Below are 19,445 nucleotides of genomic sequence, written 5' to 3' on the forward strand. Positions count from 1 at the left end.
AAACAGACTTTAAAACAACAAAGATCAAAAGAGACAAAGAAGGCCATTACATAATGGTAAGTTAATATCGTAAAGAGAGAGATTATCCTGAACATTTTGAGTAAGTCCCACTTAATCACAATTATCTTTGTTGGAAAGAGGCAGAGGGAGATTTGACTATAATAGTGTCAAAGATATGCAGTGTGAGAAAGATTTGCTCAGTCATTTCTTACTTTGGAGCTGGAGGAAGAACTCTTCAGCCAAGGAATACAGGTGGTTTCTAGAAGTTGGGAAAGGAAAAGTAACAACTTTTCTGTGGAATCTTCCAGAAGGTATGCAGCCCTGTCCAAAAAAAAAAAAAAAATTGATATTAGAAGGCTGATATCCAGACCTGTGAGAGAATAGATTTGTTTTTACATCAAATAAGTTTGTAGAAATTTATTACTGCAGCAATGAGAAACTAATACAGTAACATAAGTAGAAATAAGAACAGAAATATTATATATGTGTACATGCATTCACACAAATTTATACATCAAAAATAAGATTAAATATAATCTGTATAACAAGAACAGGTGACAACAGCAAAAAGTGGAATAAATAATTGCAAAATTCTTTACCTACATAAAAGCAATGAGAAAAGTGAGAAAATAATCAGAATCACCTTTTTTAGAACTCTGGAAACCTGTCAAAGTCTTGCAGCAATCCAACAAGTATTTATTTATCAAAAATAGCTTAATATTATTAACAAGAGTGAAGTCTGTAGTATTTTAATTTGCATTTTTTCCCAGCTCCATGGTAGCCCTGAAACCAAAAGCTTAGAAGTCACCAGAGGGGACAGAATGTGATTGAAGCTCTTTCAATGCCACATTCCCAGAAAATTGTCAGCATTTCACCAGTCTGATGGTTCCCTTGAAAACCACACTTATGTTTATTTGACTTAAATCTAAGCTTATCCAATAGAAGGAGCTTTTTAGCTGGGGGAGTTTGTCCAAAACAATTAGAGGCAATTGTTGAACTTTGTGGCTGACTAAGATGGTGGATAACATTTGGGGCAAACATTAATAAAAAGTTTTTTGTTTTCATTTTTAAGTTGAGAAAGGAAATGTTCATAGGAGTTTTTTGTTTGTTTTTCCTTTTTTTTCCTTTTTTTTTTTTTTTTTTTTTTTTTCTTAGAGAAGACAAATTGACTTAATACAGTATATTTTTGGGCCAATATCTCATTCACTCAGACCACAGCCATAGGTACTTTCAAAAACTCCTGAATATCCTTATGAATCTGGAATACCTGTGTAAAGCTATGCACATATACAGTGCTTTGCACATGCTCAGGAAAACCTGAGAAGGAACAAATCTCTCACCTTTAGCTAAATCTGAGGGTCTTTAAGTAGGAAGTGAAGACCAAGGCAGAGTTGTCAACTTCCCAGCTGACTTAGCCTCAACACACACACACGGTGTTCTTACACTAGAACTGAGAGTCTTACTGGGTTCAAAAATTTTTTTAAAAATCTGGTCAATTATTTGCTGACCAATACACTAACTGAATAGAGACTTTGGTTAACAAAAATTTAAAAACAAACAAACACAAAATGCAGAATTAGTTTACAAATGCCACCAAACAAACAACAACAAATCCTGGGAAAAGATGACAATCTATTTTTGAGAATTGCCACATTATGTCATTTAAAATACTTCGTTTTCAATACAAAGTATGAGAAATGCAAATAAGAAAATGGCCTATACACAGAAAATAAAAGTGATTAATATATAGCAAAAGGCAATAAAAACATATATAAAGAAGGGAAGAGAGTTGAAAAAATGCATAAGACAAAAAAATCCTGCAAAACTAAATCCCCTTGTTTTGACTAAAACATGAAAAATAACTATCATTTGAAAGAAATATTCCTAAAATAAATTACAACAAAAAAGTTTATAAATAAAAATAACTCACAAAGGTACATCATAAAATACAACCATGGAAAAGGCAGAAGTTGCAATAACGCAACTCTTTTTGGCAAATTAAATTACCTCTTAACTAGTGTTTTTTTATCTACTCTTCTTAGTTTTCAATCCATTCTGTATGCAGCAGATACAATGATATTTAAAATACAAATGTGATCATATTTCATTATTTAAAATATAAACAGAAGCTTCCCTTTGTCTTTTGGATAATAAATAATATCTTTAATCTTCATCTTAAGATAGATCTGTATAACAGGTCCCTGGATGTCAATCTGATGTTGTCTTATACCACCCCTTGCATTTCACTGACATAGTTCTCCACATTTCTCAAAAGATTTTTCTCTTTTTACTGCTCAATACTTCCTTCATCTGCAAAGTCTGTAATTAATATAATTAATGTTTTCTCCCTCTCCTACCACTCCCCTTCCTCTGCCCCTCTAGGCCCTTTTTGAGCTCCGTATAAACACAGGGACCATACTGTACTGTTCATTACTTTTCATGCCTGAATAACAAATTTTATAGCATGATATCTAAAATGGTGAGAATGTGCCTTGCAGACTTCCAACAATAGCTTAATTCACCAAGAGTCATAGCTGCTATGCTCTCCGATCTACCACATTTGTGCTGAGGCCACACTTCACACAGTGTTCCCAGGTGATAACTAAACATAATAGGTATACTAAGACAAGAGCTTCTCTGGGAGAAACAGAACTCTGGAAGCTGTTGGATTAATGACTACCTGATAAATCTTGCTGAAACTTCCTGCTTGGTTATCTGGAATACCTCCACTCAATCTTCTTCCCCTCTCTCTATCACATGGGTCTCCTTTCCATGGTCTGATGACTATCACAGCCTTTTCTGGCTTTCTTCACATATTTATTTTCATAGATATCTCCCCTAATGAAGTCCTTGTATGTTTAATTTAATCTTGGTATTTGCCTCTCAGTAGACACAGACAAATATGCCAGTGGTGTTGGAGCACTGAGTATTTGCAAAGCACATATAATTTACCTTTTAAAAAGGATGGCTTTTCATGTTTGCTCTGCATTTTGTCTAAGATGTAGTACTTTGGAGGCTTTGCATTTGCTAATAATGATAACATAATGGTGTATGCCTGCCAGGTTAAAGTCACTTTCTTCAGATCCAAAGGTCACACCAAATATTTATATTACTGCTAAAGTAGCATTATGTAATGGTTAATCTTATATGTCAAATTTAGTAGACCATGAGGTACCCAGATTAAACACTGTTTCTGGGTCTTTCTGTGAGCATGTTTCCAGATGACATTAGCATTTGACTCAGCGGACCCAGTAAAGTAGATTGACCTCCCCAATGTAGTTGGGCATCATCTAATCCAGTGAAAGCTTGAATCAAACAAATGATGGAGAAAGAAGGATTTTGCCCCCTTTTTTTTTTTGCCTCACTGGTTGGGCTGGATTATCTCATTTCACCTTCTTCTGCCTGAGGATTGGGACTTGTACCACTGACTTCTGTTTTCAGAGCATTTTGACTAGAATGAAAGAAACCATCAGTTCTCATAGGTCTTCAGCTTGCAGACAGCAGGTCATGGGACTTCTCAGCCTCCATAATTGTGTGAGCCAATTCTTCGTTGTATAGCTCCTTTTCCTCTATATATAGTATATCTAGAATATATATATCCCATTGGTTCTATTTATCTGGAAAATACTAATATACATAACCATTTTTTTGTCAAATAAAGTCCTGTGGAAGTTTAAATATATTAAACAAAGCCAGAGATCTGCTCTCTTGACATCCTCTTTCTCCTAGCCTTCTTGGAAACCTCTAAGGGTTGCAGAGACACAGCGTGAAGTACAGTGATCTACTAAATATAGATTGTATTTTTCTAGAAAACCTCTAAACAACTGATCCATTTTTTTTATCCTACAATCACCAAAGAAGTTTAAAACATGGAAGAAAATTTGAAAAATTATATACTGTTCTTCTCATAATAGAGACCTAAGTGTTTAGGTTGTTGGATTCTTCCTGTGTTCTTCTACAACATTTAATTTTTGAAAAAAAACACAGAAGGACATAAATATAATAGTATATTTATTTTGTTTTTTGCTAACATGACTCTTTAGCCAATGTTATAGCTTGTGATATTTAAGTCTTAATCTTAATGCATCATTAGCTTCTTAAGAAGGCATTAGAAGTAGTAAGAAAGGAGGAAGAAACACTGCAAAAGTGAAACAACATTCTCAGTCACAATATGGGGCTCATGGAGCTTGGGGCAAGGAGAAAACCTACCAATAAAGACTAGGGAGTCAGGTGACAATCAGAGATTGTGTGGGCATTCTGCTATCAGCAAGAGGAGGCCAATTCCTGAGTGGGTTCAGAGCCAGCCCCACTGGTACTGTAGAATATGGGAAGTGAATGATGTATGAGAGCCAGCATTAAGAACAGAAATTGAGAAAGCCTCCGATTTTATTCATGGCTGGATAAGATAGTAGTATGTTGAGGATGAGAAGGTAGAGATGTTGGATGATTGAAGATTTTTAAATGAGTTGATATAAATTCTCAAGAATTATCTACCAATGATCACTTGTTTTTAAGTATTATCTACCAAAGGTTGGGAAAATTTTGAGGAAAAAGTAGAGCATTTTGAATCATAAGTATGAGCTTGTGTGTAATATTTATTTTTTAAAATCTCAAAAGCAGTTGATTGGACTCTATATGTTCTTCCTTGCTCATGCAGAATTAGCTTGGGAACTTATGGGGCATGAACCTTTGGGACAACTTCTGGAAATGAGGAGATAGGTGAGAAAAGGGATGAAGGGTTTATATATGTATTATTATGTTCCAAAACCTCTGAGTTCTAGGACTATTGTTGCTGAAAGTGAAAAAAGACAGAAAGAATGGAAGGAAGGAAGGAAGGAAGGAAGGAAGGAAGGAAGGAAGGAAGGAAATCAGGAAGAGAGAAAGTAAAGTCTATATCAAGTTTTGTGTGCATTACTTTTATTTTTCTAACAACTTCTAGCCAGAGATAAACTTGTTGCTCATTTATACTTACAAGTAGGTTCTCAGGTTAGCAAGGATAATATTAGCAAGATCAGGCAACATGCAAAGAGCCATGAAGAGAGTCCAAAATAAGCTTTATCTGAACTCTAGTTTGTCTCATAATTGATTCTACAAAATATTTTGTAATTCATGCACAACTTTTTCTTACTGCTTTCCCCAGTTAAAAACTTAAGTTGCAACATCCTAACTCCATCATGAATGATATTATTTGCTCTAGTAGCATAATTCAGGAGCAGATAGTCCTTCTAAATCCCATCCATTATTTTTCCATTAGTAAAATACCAAAGAGTCTAATTATAAGGCAGTCTTTTTAAAAATATGGTCTTATAGATGCTAAAAGCCTTGTTCAGTAATGTCTCTAAGATGTTATAAGAAATCTAAATTCATCTGTGTGAAAGTAACATTGTTATTTATTCACTTTACAAATCTCAAATACTATTTTATTAGGTTTATCTCTTTTCTTTTTAAGGATTAAGAATGTAATGTCGAAAGGTAGTTCTGGGGGGCGGAGCAAGATGGCCGAATAGGAGCAGCTCCAGTCTCCAACTCCCAGCGCCAGCGACACAGAAGACCGGTGATTTCTGCATTTTCAACTGAGGTACTGGGTTCATCTCACTGGGGAGTGCCGGACGATCGGAGCTGGTCAGCTGCTGCAGCCCGACCAGCGAGAGCTGAAGCAGGGCGAGGCATTGCCTCACCTGGGAAGCGCAAGGGGGAAGGGAGTCCCTTTTCCTAGCCAGGGGAACTGAGACACACAACACCTGGAAAATCGGGTAACTCCCACCCCAATACTGCGCTTTAGGAAACAGGCACACCAGGAGATCATATCCCACACCTGGCCGGGAGGGTCCCACACCCACGGAGCCTCCCTCGTTGCTAGCGCAGCAGTCTGTGATCTACCGGCAAGGCAGCAGCGAGGCTGGGGGAGGGGCGCCCGCCATTGCTGAGGCTTAAGTAGGTAAACAAAGCTGCTGGGAAGCTCGAACTGGGTGGAGCTCACAGCAGCTCAAGGAAACCTGCCTGTCTCTGTAGACTCCACCTCTGGGGACAGGGCACAGTAAACTAAGACACACAGACACCTCTGCACAGACGCAAACGACTCTGTCTGACAGCTTTGAAGAGAGCAGTGGATCTCCCAACACGGAGGTTGAGATCTGAGAAGGGACAGACTCCCTGCTCAAGCGGGTCCCTGACCCCTGAGTAGCCTAACTGGGAGACATCCCCCACTAGGGGCAGTCTGACACCCCACACCTCACAGGGAGGAGTACACCCCTGAGAGGAAGCTTCCAAAGCAAGAATCAGACAGGTACACTCGCTGTTCAGAAATATTCTATCTTCTGCAGCCTCTGCTGCTGATACCCAGGCAAACAGGGTCTGGAGTGGACCTCAAGCAATCTCCAACAGACCTACAGCTGAGGGTCCTGACTGTTAGAAGGAAAACTATCAAACAGGAAGGACACCTACACCAAAACCCCATCAGTACATCACCATCATCAAAGACCAGAGGCAGATAAAACCACAAAGATGGGGAAAAAGCAGGGCAGAAAAGCTGGAAATTCAAAAAATAAGAGCGCATCTCCCCCGGCAAAGGAGCGCAGCTCATCGCCAGCAACGGATCAAAGCTGGACGGAGAATGACTTTGACGAGATGAGAGAAGAAGGCTTCAGTCCATCAAATTTCTCAGAGCTAAAGGAGGAGTTACGTACCCAGCGCAAAGAAACTAAAAATCTTGAAAAAAAAGTGGAAGAATTGATGGCTAGAGTAATTAATGCAGAGAAGGTCCTAAACGAAATGAAAGAGATGAAAACCATGACACGAGAAATACGTGACAAATGCACAAGCTTCAGTAACCGACTCGATCAACTGGAAGAAAGAGTATCAGCGATTGAGGATCAAATGAATGAAATGAAGCGAGAAGAGAAACCAAAAGAAAAAAGAAGAAAAAGAAACGAACAAAGCCTGCAAGAAGTATGGGATTATGTAAAAAGACCAAATCTACGTCTGATTGGGGTGCCTGAAAGTGAGGGGGAAAATGGAACTAAGTTGGAAAACACTCTTCAGGATATCATCCAGGAGAACTTCCCCAACCTAGTAGGGCAGGCCAACATTCAAATCCAGGAAATACAGAGAACGCCACAAAGATACTCCTCGAGAAGAGCAACTCCAAGACACATAATTGCCAGATTCACCAAAGTTGAAATGAAGGAAAAAATCTTAAGGGCAGCCAGAGAGAAAGGTCGGGTTACCCACAAAGGGAAGCCCATCAGACTAACAGCAGATCTCTCAGCAGAAACTCTCCAAGCCAGAAGAGAGTGGGGGCCAATATTCAACATTCTTAAAGAAAAGAATTTTAAACCCAGAATTTCATATCCAGCCAAACTAAGTTTCATAAGTGAAGGAGAAATAAAATCCTTTACAGATAAGCAAATGCTTAGAGATTTTGTCACCACTAGGCCTGCCTTACAAGAGATCCTGAAGGAAGCACTAAACATGGAAAGGAACAACCGGTACCAGCCATTGCAAAAACATGCCAAAATGTAAAGACCATTGAGGCTAGGAAGAAACTGCATCAACTAATGAGCAAAATAACCAGTTAATATCATAATGGCAGGATCAAGTTCACACATAACAATATTAACCTTAAATGTAAATGGACTAAATGCTCCAATTAAAAGACACAGACTGGCAAACTGGATGAAGAGTCAAGACCCATCAGTCTGCTGTATTCAGGAGCCCCATCTCACACACAGAGACATACATAGGCTCAAAATAAAGGGATGGAGGAAGATTTACCAAGCAAATGGAGAACAAAAAAAAGCAGGGGTTGCAATACTAGTCTCTGATAAAACAGACTTTAAACCATCAAAGATCAAAAGAGACAAAGAAGGCCATTACATAATGGTAAAGGGATCAATTCAACAGGAAGAGCTAACTATCCTAAATATATATGCACCCAATACAGGAGCACCCAGATTCATAAAGCAAGTCCTTAGAGACTTACAAAGAGACTTAGACTCCCATACAATAATAATGGGAGACTTCAACACTCCACTGTCAACATTAGACAGATCAACGAGACAGAAAGTTAACAAGGATATCCAGGAATTGAACTCATCTCTGCAGCAAGCAGACCTAATAGACATCTATAGAACTCTCCACCCCAAATCAACAGAATATACATTCTTCTCAGCACCACATCATACTTACTCCAAAATTGACCACATAATTGGAAGTAAAGCACTCCTCAGCAAATGTACAAGAACAGAAATTATAACAAACTGTCTCTCAGACCACAGTGCAATCAAACTAGAACTCAGGACTAAGAAACTCAATCAAAACCGCTCAACTACATGGAAACTGAACAACCTGCTCCTGAATGACTACTGGGTACATAACGAAATGAAGGCAGAAATAAAGATGTTCTTTGAAACCAATGAGAACAAAGATACAACATACCAGAATCTCTGGGACACATTTAAAGCAGTGTGTAGAGGGAAATTTATAGCACTAAATGCCCACAAGAGAAAGGAGGAAAGATGTAAAATTGACACTCTAACATCGCAATTAAAAGAACTAGAGAAGCAAGAGCAAACACATTCGAAAGCTAGCAGAAGGCAAGAAATAACTAAGATCAGAGCAGAACTGAAGGAGATAGAAACACAAAAAACCCTCCAAAAAATCAATGAATCCAGGAGTTGGTTTTTTGAAAAGATCAACAAAATTGACAGACCACTAGCAAGACTAATAAAGAAGAAAAGAGAGAAGAATCAAATCGACGCAATTAAAAATGATCAAGGGGATATCACCACCGACCCCACAGAAATACAAACTACCATCAGAGAATACTATAAACACCTCTACGCAAATAAACTGGAAAATCTAGAAGAAATGGATAATTTCCTGGACACTTACACTCTTCCAAGACTAAACCAGGAAGAAGTTGAATCCCTGAATAGACCAATAGCAGGCTCTGAAATTGAGGCAACAATTAATAGCCTACCAACCAAAAAAAGTCCAGGACCAGATGGATTCACAGCTGAATTCTACCAGAGGTACAAAGAGGAGTTGGTACCATTCCTTCTGAAACTATTCCAATCAATAGAAAAAGAGGGAATCCTCCCTAACTCATTTTATGAGGCTAACATCATCCTGATACCAAAGCCTGGCAGAGACACAACAAAAAAAGAGAATTTTAGACCAATATCCCTGATGAACATCGATGCAAAAATCCTCAATAAAATACTGGCAAACCGGATTCAGCAACACATCAAAAAGCTTATCCACCATGATCAAGTGGGCTTCATCCCTGGGATGCAAGGCTGGTTCAACATTCGCAAATCAATAAACATAATCCAGCATATAAACAGAACCAAAGACAAGAACCACATGATTATCTCAATTGATGCAGAAAAGGCTTTTGACAAAATTCAACAGCCCTTCATGCTAAAAACGCTCAATAAATTCGGTATTGATGGAACGTACCTCAAAATAATAAGAGCTATTTATGACAAACCCACAGCCAATATCATACTGAACGGGCAAAAACTGGAAAAATTCCCTTTGAAAACTGGCACAAGACAGGGATGCCCTCTCTCACCACTCCTATTCAACATAGTGGTGGAAGTTCTGGCTAGGGCAATCAGGCAAGAGAAAGAAATCAAGGGTATTCAGTTAGGAAAAGAAGAAGTCAAATTGTCCCTGTTTGCAGATGACATGATTGTATATTTAGAAAACCCCATTGTCTCAGCCCAAAATCTCCTTAAGCTGATAAGCAACTTCAGCAAAGTCTCAGGATACAAAATTAATGTGCAAAAATCACAAGCATTCTTATACACCAGTAACAGACAAACAGAGAGCCAAATCAGGAATGAACTTCCATTCACAATTGCTTCAAAGAGAATCAAATACCTAGGAATCCAACTTACAAGGGATGTAAAGGACCTCTTCAAGGAGAACTACAAACCACTGCTCAGTGAAATCAAAGAGGACACAAACAAATGGAAGAACATACCATGCTCATGGATAGGAAGAATCAATATTGTGAAAATGGCCATACTGCCCAAGGTAATTTATAGATTCAATGCCATCCCCATCAAGCTACCAATGAGTTTCTTCACAGAAGTGGAAAAAACTGCTTTAAAGTTCATATGGAACCAAAAAAGAGCCCGCATCTCCAAGACAATCCTAAGCCAAAAGAACAAAGCTGGAGGCATCACGCTACCTGACTTCAAACTATACTACAAGGCTACAGTAACCAAAACAGCATGGTACTGGTACCAAAACAGAGATATAGACCAATGGAACAGAACAGAGTCCTCAGAAATAATACCACACATCTACAGCCATTTGATCTTTGACAAACCTGAGAGAAACAAGAAATGGGGAAAGGATTCCCTATTTAATAAATGGTGCTGGGAAAATTGGCTAGCCATAAGTAGAAAGCTGAAACTGGATCCTTTCCTTACTCCTTATACGAAAATTAATTCAAGATGGATTAGAGACTTAAATGTTAGACCTAATACCATAAAAATCCTAGAGGAAAACCTAGGTAGTACCATTCAGGACATAGGCATGGGCAAAGATTTCATGTCTAAAACACCAAAAGCAACAGCAGCAAAAGCCAAAATTGACAAATGGGATCTCATTAAACTAAAGAGCTTCTGCACAGCAAAAGACACTACCATCAGAGTGAACAGGCAACCTACAGAATGGGAGAAAATTTTTGCAATCTACTCATCTGACAAAGGGCTAATATCCAGAACCTACAAAGAACTCAAACAAATTTACAAGAAAAAAACAAACAACCCCATCAAAAAGTGGGCAAAGGACATGAACAGACATTTCTCAAAAGAAGACATTCATACAGCCAACAGACACATGAAAAAATGCTCATCATCACTGGCCATCAGAGAAATGCAAATCAAAACCACCATGAGATACCATCTCACACCAGTTAGAATGGCAATCATTAAAAAGTCAGGAAACAACAGGTGCTGGAGAGGATGTGGAGAAATAGGAACACTTTTACACTGTTGGTGGGATTGTAAACTAGTTCAACCATTATGGAAAACAGTATGGCGATTCCTCAAGGATCTAGAACTAGATGTACCATATGACCCAGCCATCCCATTACTGGGTATATACCCAAAGGATTACAAGTTATGCTGCTATAAAGACACATGCACACGTATGTTTATTGCAGCACTATTCACAATAGCAAAGACTTGGAATCAACCCAAATGTCCATCAGTGACAGATTGGATTAAGAAAATGTGGCACATATACCCCATGGAATACTATGCAGCCATAAAAAAGGATGAGTTTGAGTCCTTTGTAGGGACTTGGATGCAGCTGGAATCCATCATTCTTAGCAAACTATCACAAGAACAGAAAACCAAACACCGCATGTTCTCACTCATAGGTGGGAACTGAACAATGAGATCACTCGGACTCAGGAAGGGGAACATCACACACAGGGGCCTATCATGGGGAGGGGGGAGGGGGGAGGGATTGCATTGGGAGTTATACCTGATGTAAATGACGAGTTGATGGGTGCAGCACAGCAACATGGCACAAGTATACATATGTAACAAACCTGCACGTTATGCACATGTACCCTACAACTTAAAGTATAATAATAATAAATAAATTAAAAAAAAAAAAAATGTAATGTCATCAAGATAATGAAAGTTTTCCATCCACATTTTAAACAAAAACACAAATGCCAAATTTTATGAAATTGATTCCATTATGTAAATAAAAAGTTTTCTAAGATATAAAATAATCATTACAAAGACTATCACTTTTCATTAAAAACTTAGTGTATAATTCATTTAAAAATATACATTTTTCAAGGCATACAAAGCTAAGGTTGACCCCAGTTAAAAATAAATCTAAATGAGGAGAATTTCCATACTTTGGATGGAATCTGTAGTTAAAATTATGATAGGGTCTTTGACTCAACTTTAAAAATAATGATTATTAAAAATCAAATTGTCACAGCTTTCTTTTTTTTTGTAATTAGTGATAAATACTCTAATTCTCATAAGTAAGTTATGATAAAAATAATCAATTTTCTCATAGCTCCCACTGACAGAAACTGGACTGGCTTGGATAAAACAGTACCAGCAATCTCTAAAACTTTTTTAATGTAACAGGGGGAGGAATAATTTTCTTTGTCCTCAATTCTGTTTTGTCATCCTTACAACTATGTCACACTGTTACTGGTTGCCTTGGGAAGAAAATAATTAATAATATTCATATTGATTGTAAGTTTATCAGAAAAGTGCCTTCAAAGAAATTCTGCAGAGTTTGAACTTTTCTGTAAATTTCAGCCTTCCATGAAGCAGGCAAATCTTTGTCACTCCCAACTGCAGCCTACAGAAATAATTCATATAATTTTGAAATTTTTGCATAGTTTGCTACCCATAATCTTATCTTTCAAAGTGAGAACTCAGCAAAAATAGGTCCTATTTTCAGGACCATCTATTATGATTATGGCAAGGCTTTGATTGAATCATATAGCTAAAAACCTAGGTAAGCCTATTACTGAATGAATGCTTTTCTGTCTATTTCTAAAAGTGAATTTATTTTCTCAAAAAAGCAAAAATTATTCCCAAAGTTCCAACTTATGTTTCCAGATTACTGATATGTTAATAACTTTTAATACAACCAAATGACATATCCTTCAACCATCCCTTTATAAAATATGTGAGAGAGTATCCGTTTGAGACCTTGCCTCTCTCTCAAAGAGTTGATAACTGTCATGTCAAAAAAACCCAAATTTCTAAGAATTACTGGATAAGTTTTCTGCAACAATCACAGTTTAAATGGAAATAACATGTCCTGGAGAAGGGTACCCTTTTGTTATAATAATTTGGATGCATTGCCAAGTTTCATGGATGCTCCACCTATGGATAGAGGTGGAACTTTATTCCTTATATTAGATATTTTGCTAAATAAAGAAAATTTTCTTAATTTTAAAGATAGAATTGGCCTTTGCAGTTTTTCAAATGAACACACAAACTATTTTTCGTGCCATAACTGTGTACACAAAGAAGTACCAGGAATTGCTAGTACTTACTTTAAAGGGTCATTACCTTAATACAGATGAACAAATATTAGAAGATCTTTAGGGAAAGACATTGTTTGTCAAACAATTAAAAGAATATTAAAAATACTACAAATTATTTAAAAGATGACAGCAATCCAATAGAAAAAAAGTTGAATAGATATTTCATGTAAAATGATATCCTAAGAGCCAATAATCATAAAAAAAATTGTTCCACTCAAATAGTCATTGGTGACACCACTACACATATGCCCCCTAAATTACTAAAATTAAAGAGATTGACAATAGCAAATTCTAATAAGAATGCAGATCAACTGGAACTGAAATACACATATATTGATGGTGGGAAATTAGAGCTGTAATCTTTTTGGAACACTACATATTATATATTAAATGTGAACACATGCATACCCTCTGATACATACACACATACAAAAAAATATATAATACAAACACGACAGAGATACATACATATGTGCTTCAAAGCACAGGAATGTTCAAAAATGCTTATGACATCATTGTTTTGAATATCCTCAAATTAGAGACAGCCTATATATCTGTCTTATTCTGCTTAGGCTGCCATAAAAAAATACCATAGACTGAATGGTTTAAACAACAAAAATTTATTTTTTTACATTTCTGGAGGCTGGAATATTCAAATGAAGGTTCCAGAAAGATTCAGTGTCTGACTTTCTTGGCTTGCAGACTGCTGCCTTTTTGCTATGTCCTCACATTGGAGACACACACACACACACACATACACACACACACACACACACACACACACACACACACACAGTGAGAGAGAGAGAAAAAAATCTCTCTTTCTGTTCTTTTAAGGCCACAGTCCTATTAGATTAGAACCCTACCTTTATCTTCATTATTAAATGACCCTTCAGATAAAATCGGGCATTTTCAGCAGACAAATTCAATCCATATCATTCTTTATGTCTAAATCTTCAGTTTCTTTAGAAAAACTAAGTATTTTTCACATACACACACACAGAACATACACACACACACTTAAATTCTGTTAGATTATGGCACTGATGATTTTATATTATCTGTCTCTTAATGATAACATTTCTGATTACCCAAAATGTGTTTGAAATGAAATAATACTTTATCTAATTTAGCAAAATAATACATACTTTCTCCATAGAGACAGTTTCAACATGACAATGAGATTGAAAAATAATATAATCATTTTATCAGAATAACATATTTAAACCTATTTTTGGTTCCAAATTTTAAGCTGATTCTTTCCTTTCTGGTCCTGTAACTTTTAGGATCCTATTTGTGTGATGCTTTCTACCCATAATTGCTTTCACATGTTTGGTTGAACATTCATTGAGTTTTATCTTCCCTTTTAAAATGACCTTATTTCTCTGATAATCTCTGTGCTTAAAAGATTGTTCTGGGCATCCGGCATATTTGTGTTGATGTTGAATTCTATATTAGTGGCGGCATACTGTAGACCAAGATTCTGTAAACACAAGGTAAGTGTCCATAAAGAGAGGTCACAAATTGATAGAGTTAGGCAAAATAAGTAAGTTGTTAGAGCAAAGACTGAACTCTGTATCTCTTTTCTTAATTTAATATATCCTATGCCAAGGTGGAAATTTAACAGCACTGTTAAATTTATTGTTTGTTATACATAGAATAGGTACATGATTTACGGCTGCTCGGTTATACGTATAAGTAGACCCTATTGGGTTTGCTTGTTTGTTTGTTTTGAGATGGAGTCTTGCTCTGTCACCCAGGCTGGAGTGCAGTGGCACCATCTTGGCACACTGCAAGCTCCGCCTCTCAGGTTCATGCCATTCTCCTGCCTCAGCCTCCTGAGTAGCTGGGACTACAGGCGCCCACCACCACGCCTGGCTAATTTTTTGTATTTTTAGTAGACACGGGGTTTCACCGTGTTAGCCAGGATGGTCTCTATCTCCTGACCTTGTGATCCACCTGCCTGGGCCTCCCAAGGTGCTGAGATTACAGGCATGAGCCACTGTGCCCAGCTGGGGTTTTTTCTTTATAATATTTTTCTACCTTGAAATATCCCATAGTTTCCTTTAAATATGTCTGAAGATAGCATAAGATCAAAGTAGTCCAGACAATTGGAACAAAGAGATAAACGTGCATAGCTCAAAAGCAGTGTCAAATATATCCTTAAACATATTTCACCAGTATCTGTTACTGTCTGTTTTCTGCAGTTCATTGTTAAAGCACTAGAAATATCTTCCTACAGGTGTAGAAGTTGAAGTTTCTTGGGCAATTGAACACTGCATTTTCACAGCAAGTCGACATCAAATTCTTTAACTTAGGTCTGTGTTTTGTAATGTGATACACGGGGAACATTTTCTGTTAAATGGCCCTCAAAACTTTTACTTCTTTTTGGATAGAAAGCCATAATGCAAAATTGTCAGTAAGTCCTGACATCAGTCCCAGATTCCCCTGTCGAAATAGTGTTTGCAACTGTGCAGCAGAATTAGTAAACACCATGTTTGATACAGGTAAGCAGGTGAAACATAGATGGTAAGGAAAGTGGCTCCTTATTTGAAGATCTAAAATATGGACATTAAAGTTATTGTGGATTTGGAGATTTTGAGAATAATCTTTTCTTTCTGAAGAACTGAGCTATTGTTAGCTTCCTGAAGAGACAAAATAAACTTGAGATGATTCATGGAAAAGAGAGGAAATATGAATCAATGCTGAATCATGATCAAGCTTCAAATCATCATCTTCTCCAAATGTATACGTCACCCTTTACTCCCTCGGTCTTTCCTAACAAATCATGACTGCCTTCTTCTACCTTAGATAATGGGCACTCATCTTCACTCTCATCCATGCCAAAAAGGAAAGTGAAACTTTTCTTCTGAGATACACTCCTCTCCCTCATCATTCATACTGTTTGTCTTACTCTAATTCTGATGTGTTTCAAATATCTTCTCCTCTCTACAATCCATCATCAGTGCCATCAATGAGACACTCCTCATCTCTCACCTGGACCACCAGAATATATATGATAGCTGGTCTTTATAACAGCTTTTTAGGTTTGCTTCTCTTCAGAAAATCTATAATGCTACCGTTAATGTCCTATTTCTTAAATGCACTTTTGAAGTTAATATTACTGAATTGTTTAAATGCGCCAATGACATTTTATTATTTAAGATAAAGCCCGAGCTTACATTCACAGTGTACATGTTTGTTCATGATTTTATATGATATCAAAGGCCTAGTTCTGTTTCCTCACACCTGGCTTTGGATTCTAATTATTGTTAGCTTCATGTTACTTCTTGATCATAACATACTTCTAAACTTACGAAGAATCTGTCCGGGATCTGCAATATTAGATTAGATTTTAGCTTCAAGAAACAGAAACCATTCTTGCTATTTTAAAGAGATATAATGCAGAAATATAGTAAGTGTTTACACAATTACTGGCAGTGACAAATAAGGCTTTAGGTCATGCTTTCACTACTGTCCTTTTCTTTTCCTGGAATGCACTCCTCTATTCACTTGATACACTCATATTATCTTTCAAGAGTCATCCCAAGTATCAGTCATCTGACACCTGCTCTGACTTCCTCAGGACTACTTGGACACACCTTCTAAGTATCTACTGCACTTTTTGATAATTTCCACACTAAATTATTGCATATTTATTTCAGACAAAATTATTTTATATTTGTTTCCCACACTCAGAATATAGCTCCCACACTCAGAATATAGCTTAAGTTTTATTCTCTTTGAGCATGCATACTATTTTTTTCCAACTACACACATATATACCTTTGGCATGAATGAGTGCCTAAATCAAAATAGAATTAATTAAATGTGTTGAACGTGTATTGAGGCAACCATCAAATAAGTACGTGGCACAATCCAAAGTCAATAGCCATTGGCTGTTTTTATTTAATAAGCAATGCATGGTAAAAAATGGAATCCATATTTTATATGCTTACAACTTGAATCTTTTTTTAAATGTGAGACATACTATTTATTAATCATGCACAGAAACAAAGACTATGACATTTGAGTAGGGAAAAAGTATTTAGTCAAAAAATTTGAATGTTACCTATGTATAAGTCTAATCTATAAGGCTTCATAATGATCAAACCTTGAAAAATAAAACATACTAGATGGTATGCTTCTTGAGAAATATCACAACTTGTCCTTTATTTGCCCTGTGTATTAGTCTTCACACTGCTGATAAAGACATACCTGGTACTGGGTAATTTAAAAAAAGAATCTAAAAGTTTAATGGACTCCCAGTTTCATGTCGCCAGGGGGGCCTCACAATCAAGGCAGAAGGCAAAAGATATGCCTTACATAGCACAAGAGAAGAGAGAAAGGGAGCCAAGTGAAAGGGTTTTCCTCTATAAAACTATCAGATCTCATGAGACTTATTCACCATGAGAACATTATGGGGAAAACTGACTCCATGATTCAGTTGTCTCCCACCAGGTCTCTCTCACAACATGTGAGAATAGTGGAAGCTACAATTCAAACTGAGATTTGGGTGGGGACACAGACAAGCCATATCATTTTGCCCCCGGCCCCTCCCAAATCTCATATCTTTACATTTCAAAACCAATCATGCCTTCCCAAGAGTCCCCCCCAAAGTCTTAAACCATTTCAGCATTAATGCAAAAGTCCACAGTCCGAAGTCTCATCTGAGACAAGGCAAGTCTCTTCCACCTATGAGCCTGTAAAATGAAAAGCAAGTTAGCTACCTCTAAGATACAATGGGAGTACAGGCATTGGGTAGATACACCTGCTCCCAATGGGAGAAACAGGTCAAAATGAAGGGACTACAGGCCCCATCGCAAGTTCAAAATATAGTGGGACAGGCAAATCTTAAGGCTGCAAAATGACCCCCTTTAACTCTGTGTCTCATATCCAGGGCATGCTGATGCAAGAGGTGGGTTCCCATGGTATTAGGCAGCTCTGCTCCTTTGGCTTGGCAGGTTGCAGCCTCCCTCCTTGTCACTTTTACGGGCTGGCATTGAGTGTCTGTGACTTTTCCAGGTGCACGGTGCAAGCTGTCAGTGAAGTTACCATTCTGGATTCTGGAGGACAGTGGCCCTTTTCTCTCAGCTCCACTAGGCCATGCCCCAGTAGGGACTCAGTGTGGGGGCTCCAACCCCACATTTCCCTTCTGCACTGCCCTAGCAGACATTCTCCATAAGGGCCCTGCCCCTGCAGGAAATTTTGCCTGGACATTCAGCCATTTTCATACATCCTTTGAAATCTAGGCAAAAGTTCCCAAACCTCAGTTCTTGACTTCTGTGCACTCGCAGGCTCAACACCATGTGGAAGCTGCCAAGATCTGACACTTGCCCCCTCTGAGACCATGGCTTGAGCCCTTTTAGCCATGGCTAGAGTGGCTGGACACTGTAGGCTGCACACAGCAGGCAGCCCTGGGCCTGGCCCACAACACCATTGTTTTCCTCCTAGGCCTCTGGGCCTGTGGTGGAAAAGGCTGCCACAAAGGTCTCTGTCATTTTCTGGAGACATTTTCCCCATTGTCTTGGAAATTAACTTTGGGCACCTCATTACTGATGCAAGTATCTGCAGCCAGCTTGAATTTCTCTTCAGAAAATGGGATTTTCTTTTCTATCACATTGTCAGGCTGCAAATTTTCTGAACTTTATGCTCTGCATCCTTTATAAATCTAAATTTTTAACAGCACTCAAGTAAGCTCTTGAATGCTTTGTTGCTTAGAAATTTCTTCTGCAGATACCCTAAATCATCTCTCTTTGACCTCATCAAAGTCAAAGTTCCACAAATCTCTAGGGCAGGGGGGAAATGCTACTAGTCTCTTTGCTAAAACATAACAAGAGTCACCTTCACTCCAGTTCTCAACAAGTTCCTCATCTCCATCTGAGACCAACTCAGCCTAGTTCATTGTCCATATCATCAGCATTTTGGTTAAATTCATTCAACAAGTCTCCAGGGCGTTCCCAACTGTACATTTTCCTGTCTTCTTCTGAGTCCTCCAAACTGTTCCAACCTCTGTCTGTTACCCAGTTCCACAGTCACTTTCACAATTTTGGTTATCTTTTCAGCAGCGCCCCACTCTACTGGTACCAGTTTACTCTATTAGTCCATTTTCACACTGCTGATAAAGAGATACCAGAAACTGGGTAATTTTATATATTAAAAAAAATTTAATGGACTCACAGTTCCATGACTGGAGAGGCCTCACAATCAAGGCAGATGGAGAAAGACATGTCTTACATGATGCTGGACAAGAAAGAATGAGAGTCAAGTAAAAGGGCTTCCCCCTTATTAAACCATCAGATCTCATGAGACTTATTCACTATCATGAGAACTCTATGTGGAAACTGCTCTCATGATTCAATTATATCCAGCTGGGTCCCTTCCATAACAC

The sequence above is a fragment of the Macaca fascicularis genome, chromosome 11, assembly GCF_037993035.2.
Source record: "Macaca fascicularis isolate 582-1 chromosome 11, T2T-MFA8v1.1".
Classification (NCBI taxonomy): Eukaryota; Metazoa; Chordata; class Mammalia; order Primates; family Cercopithecidae; genus Macaca; species Macaca fascicularis.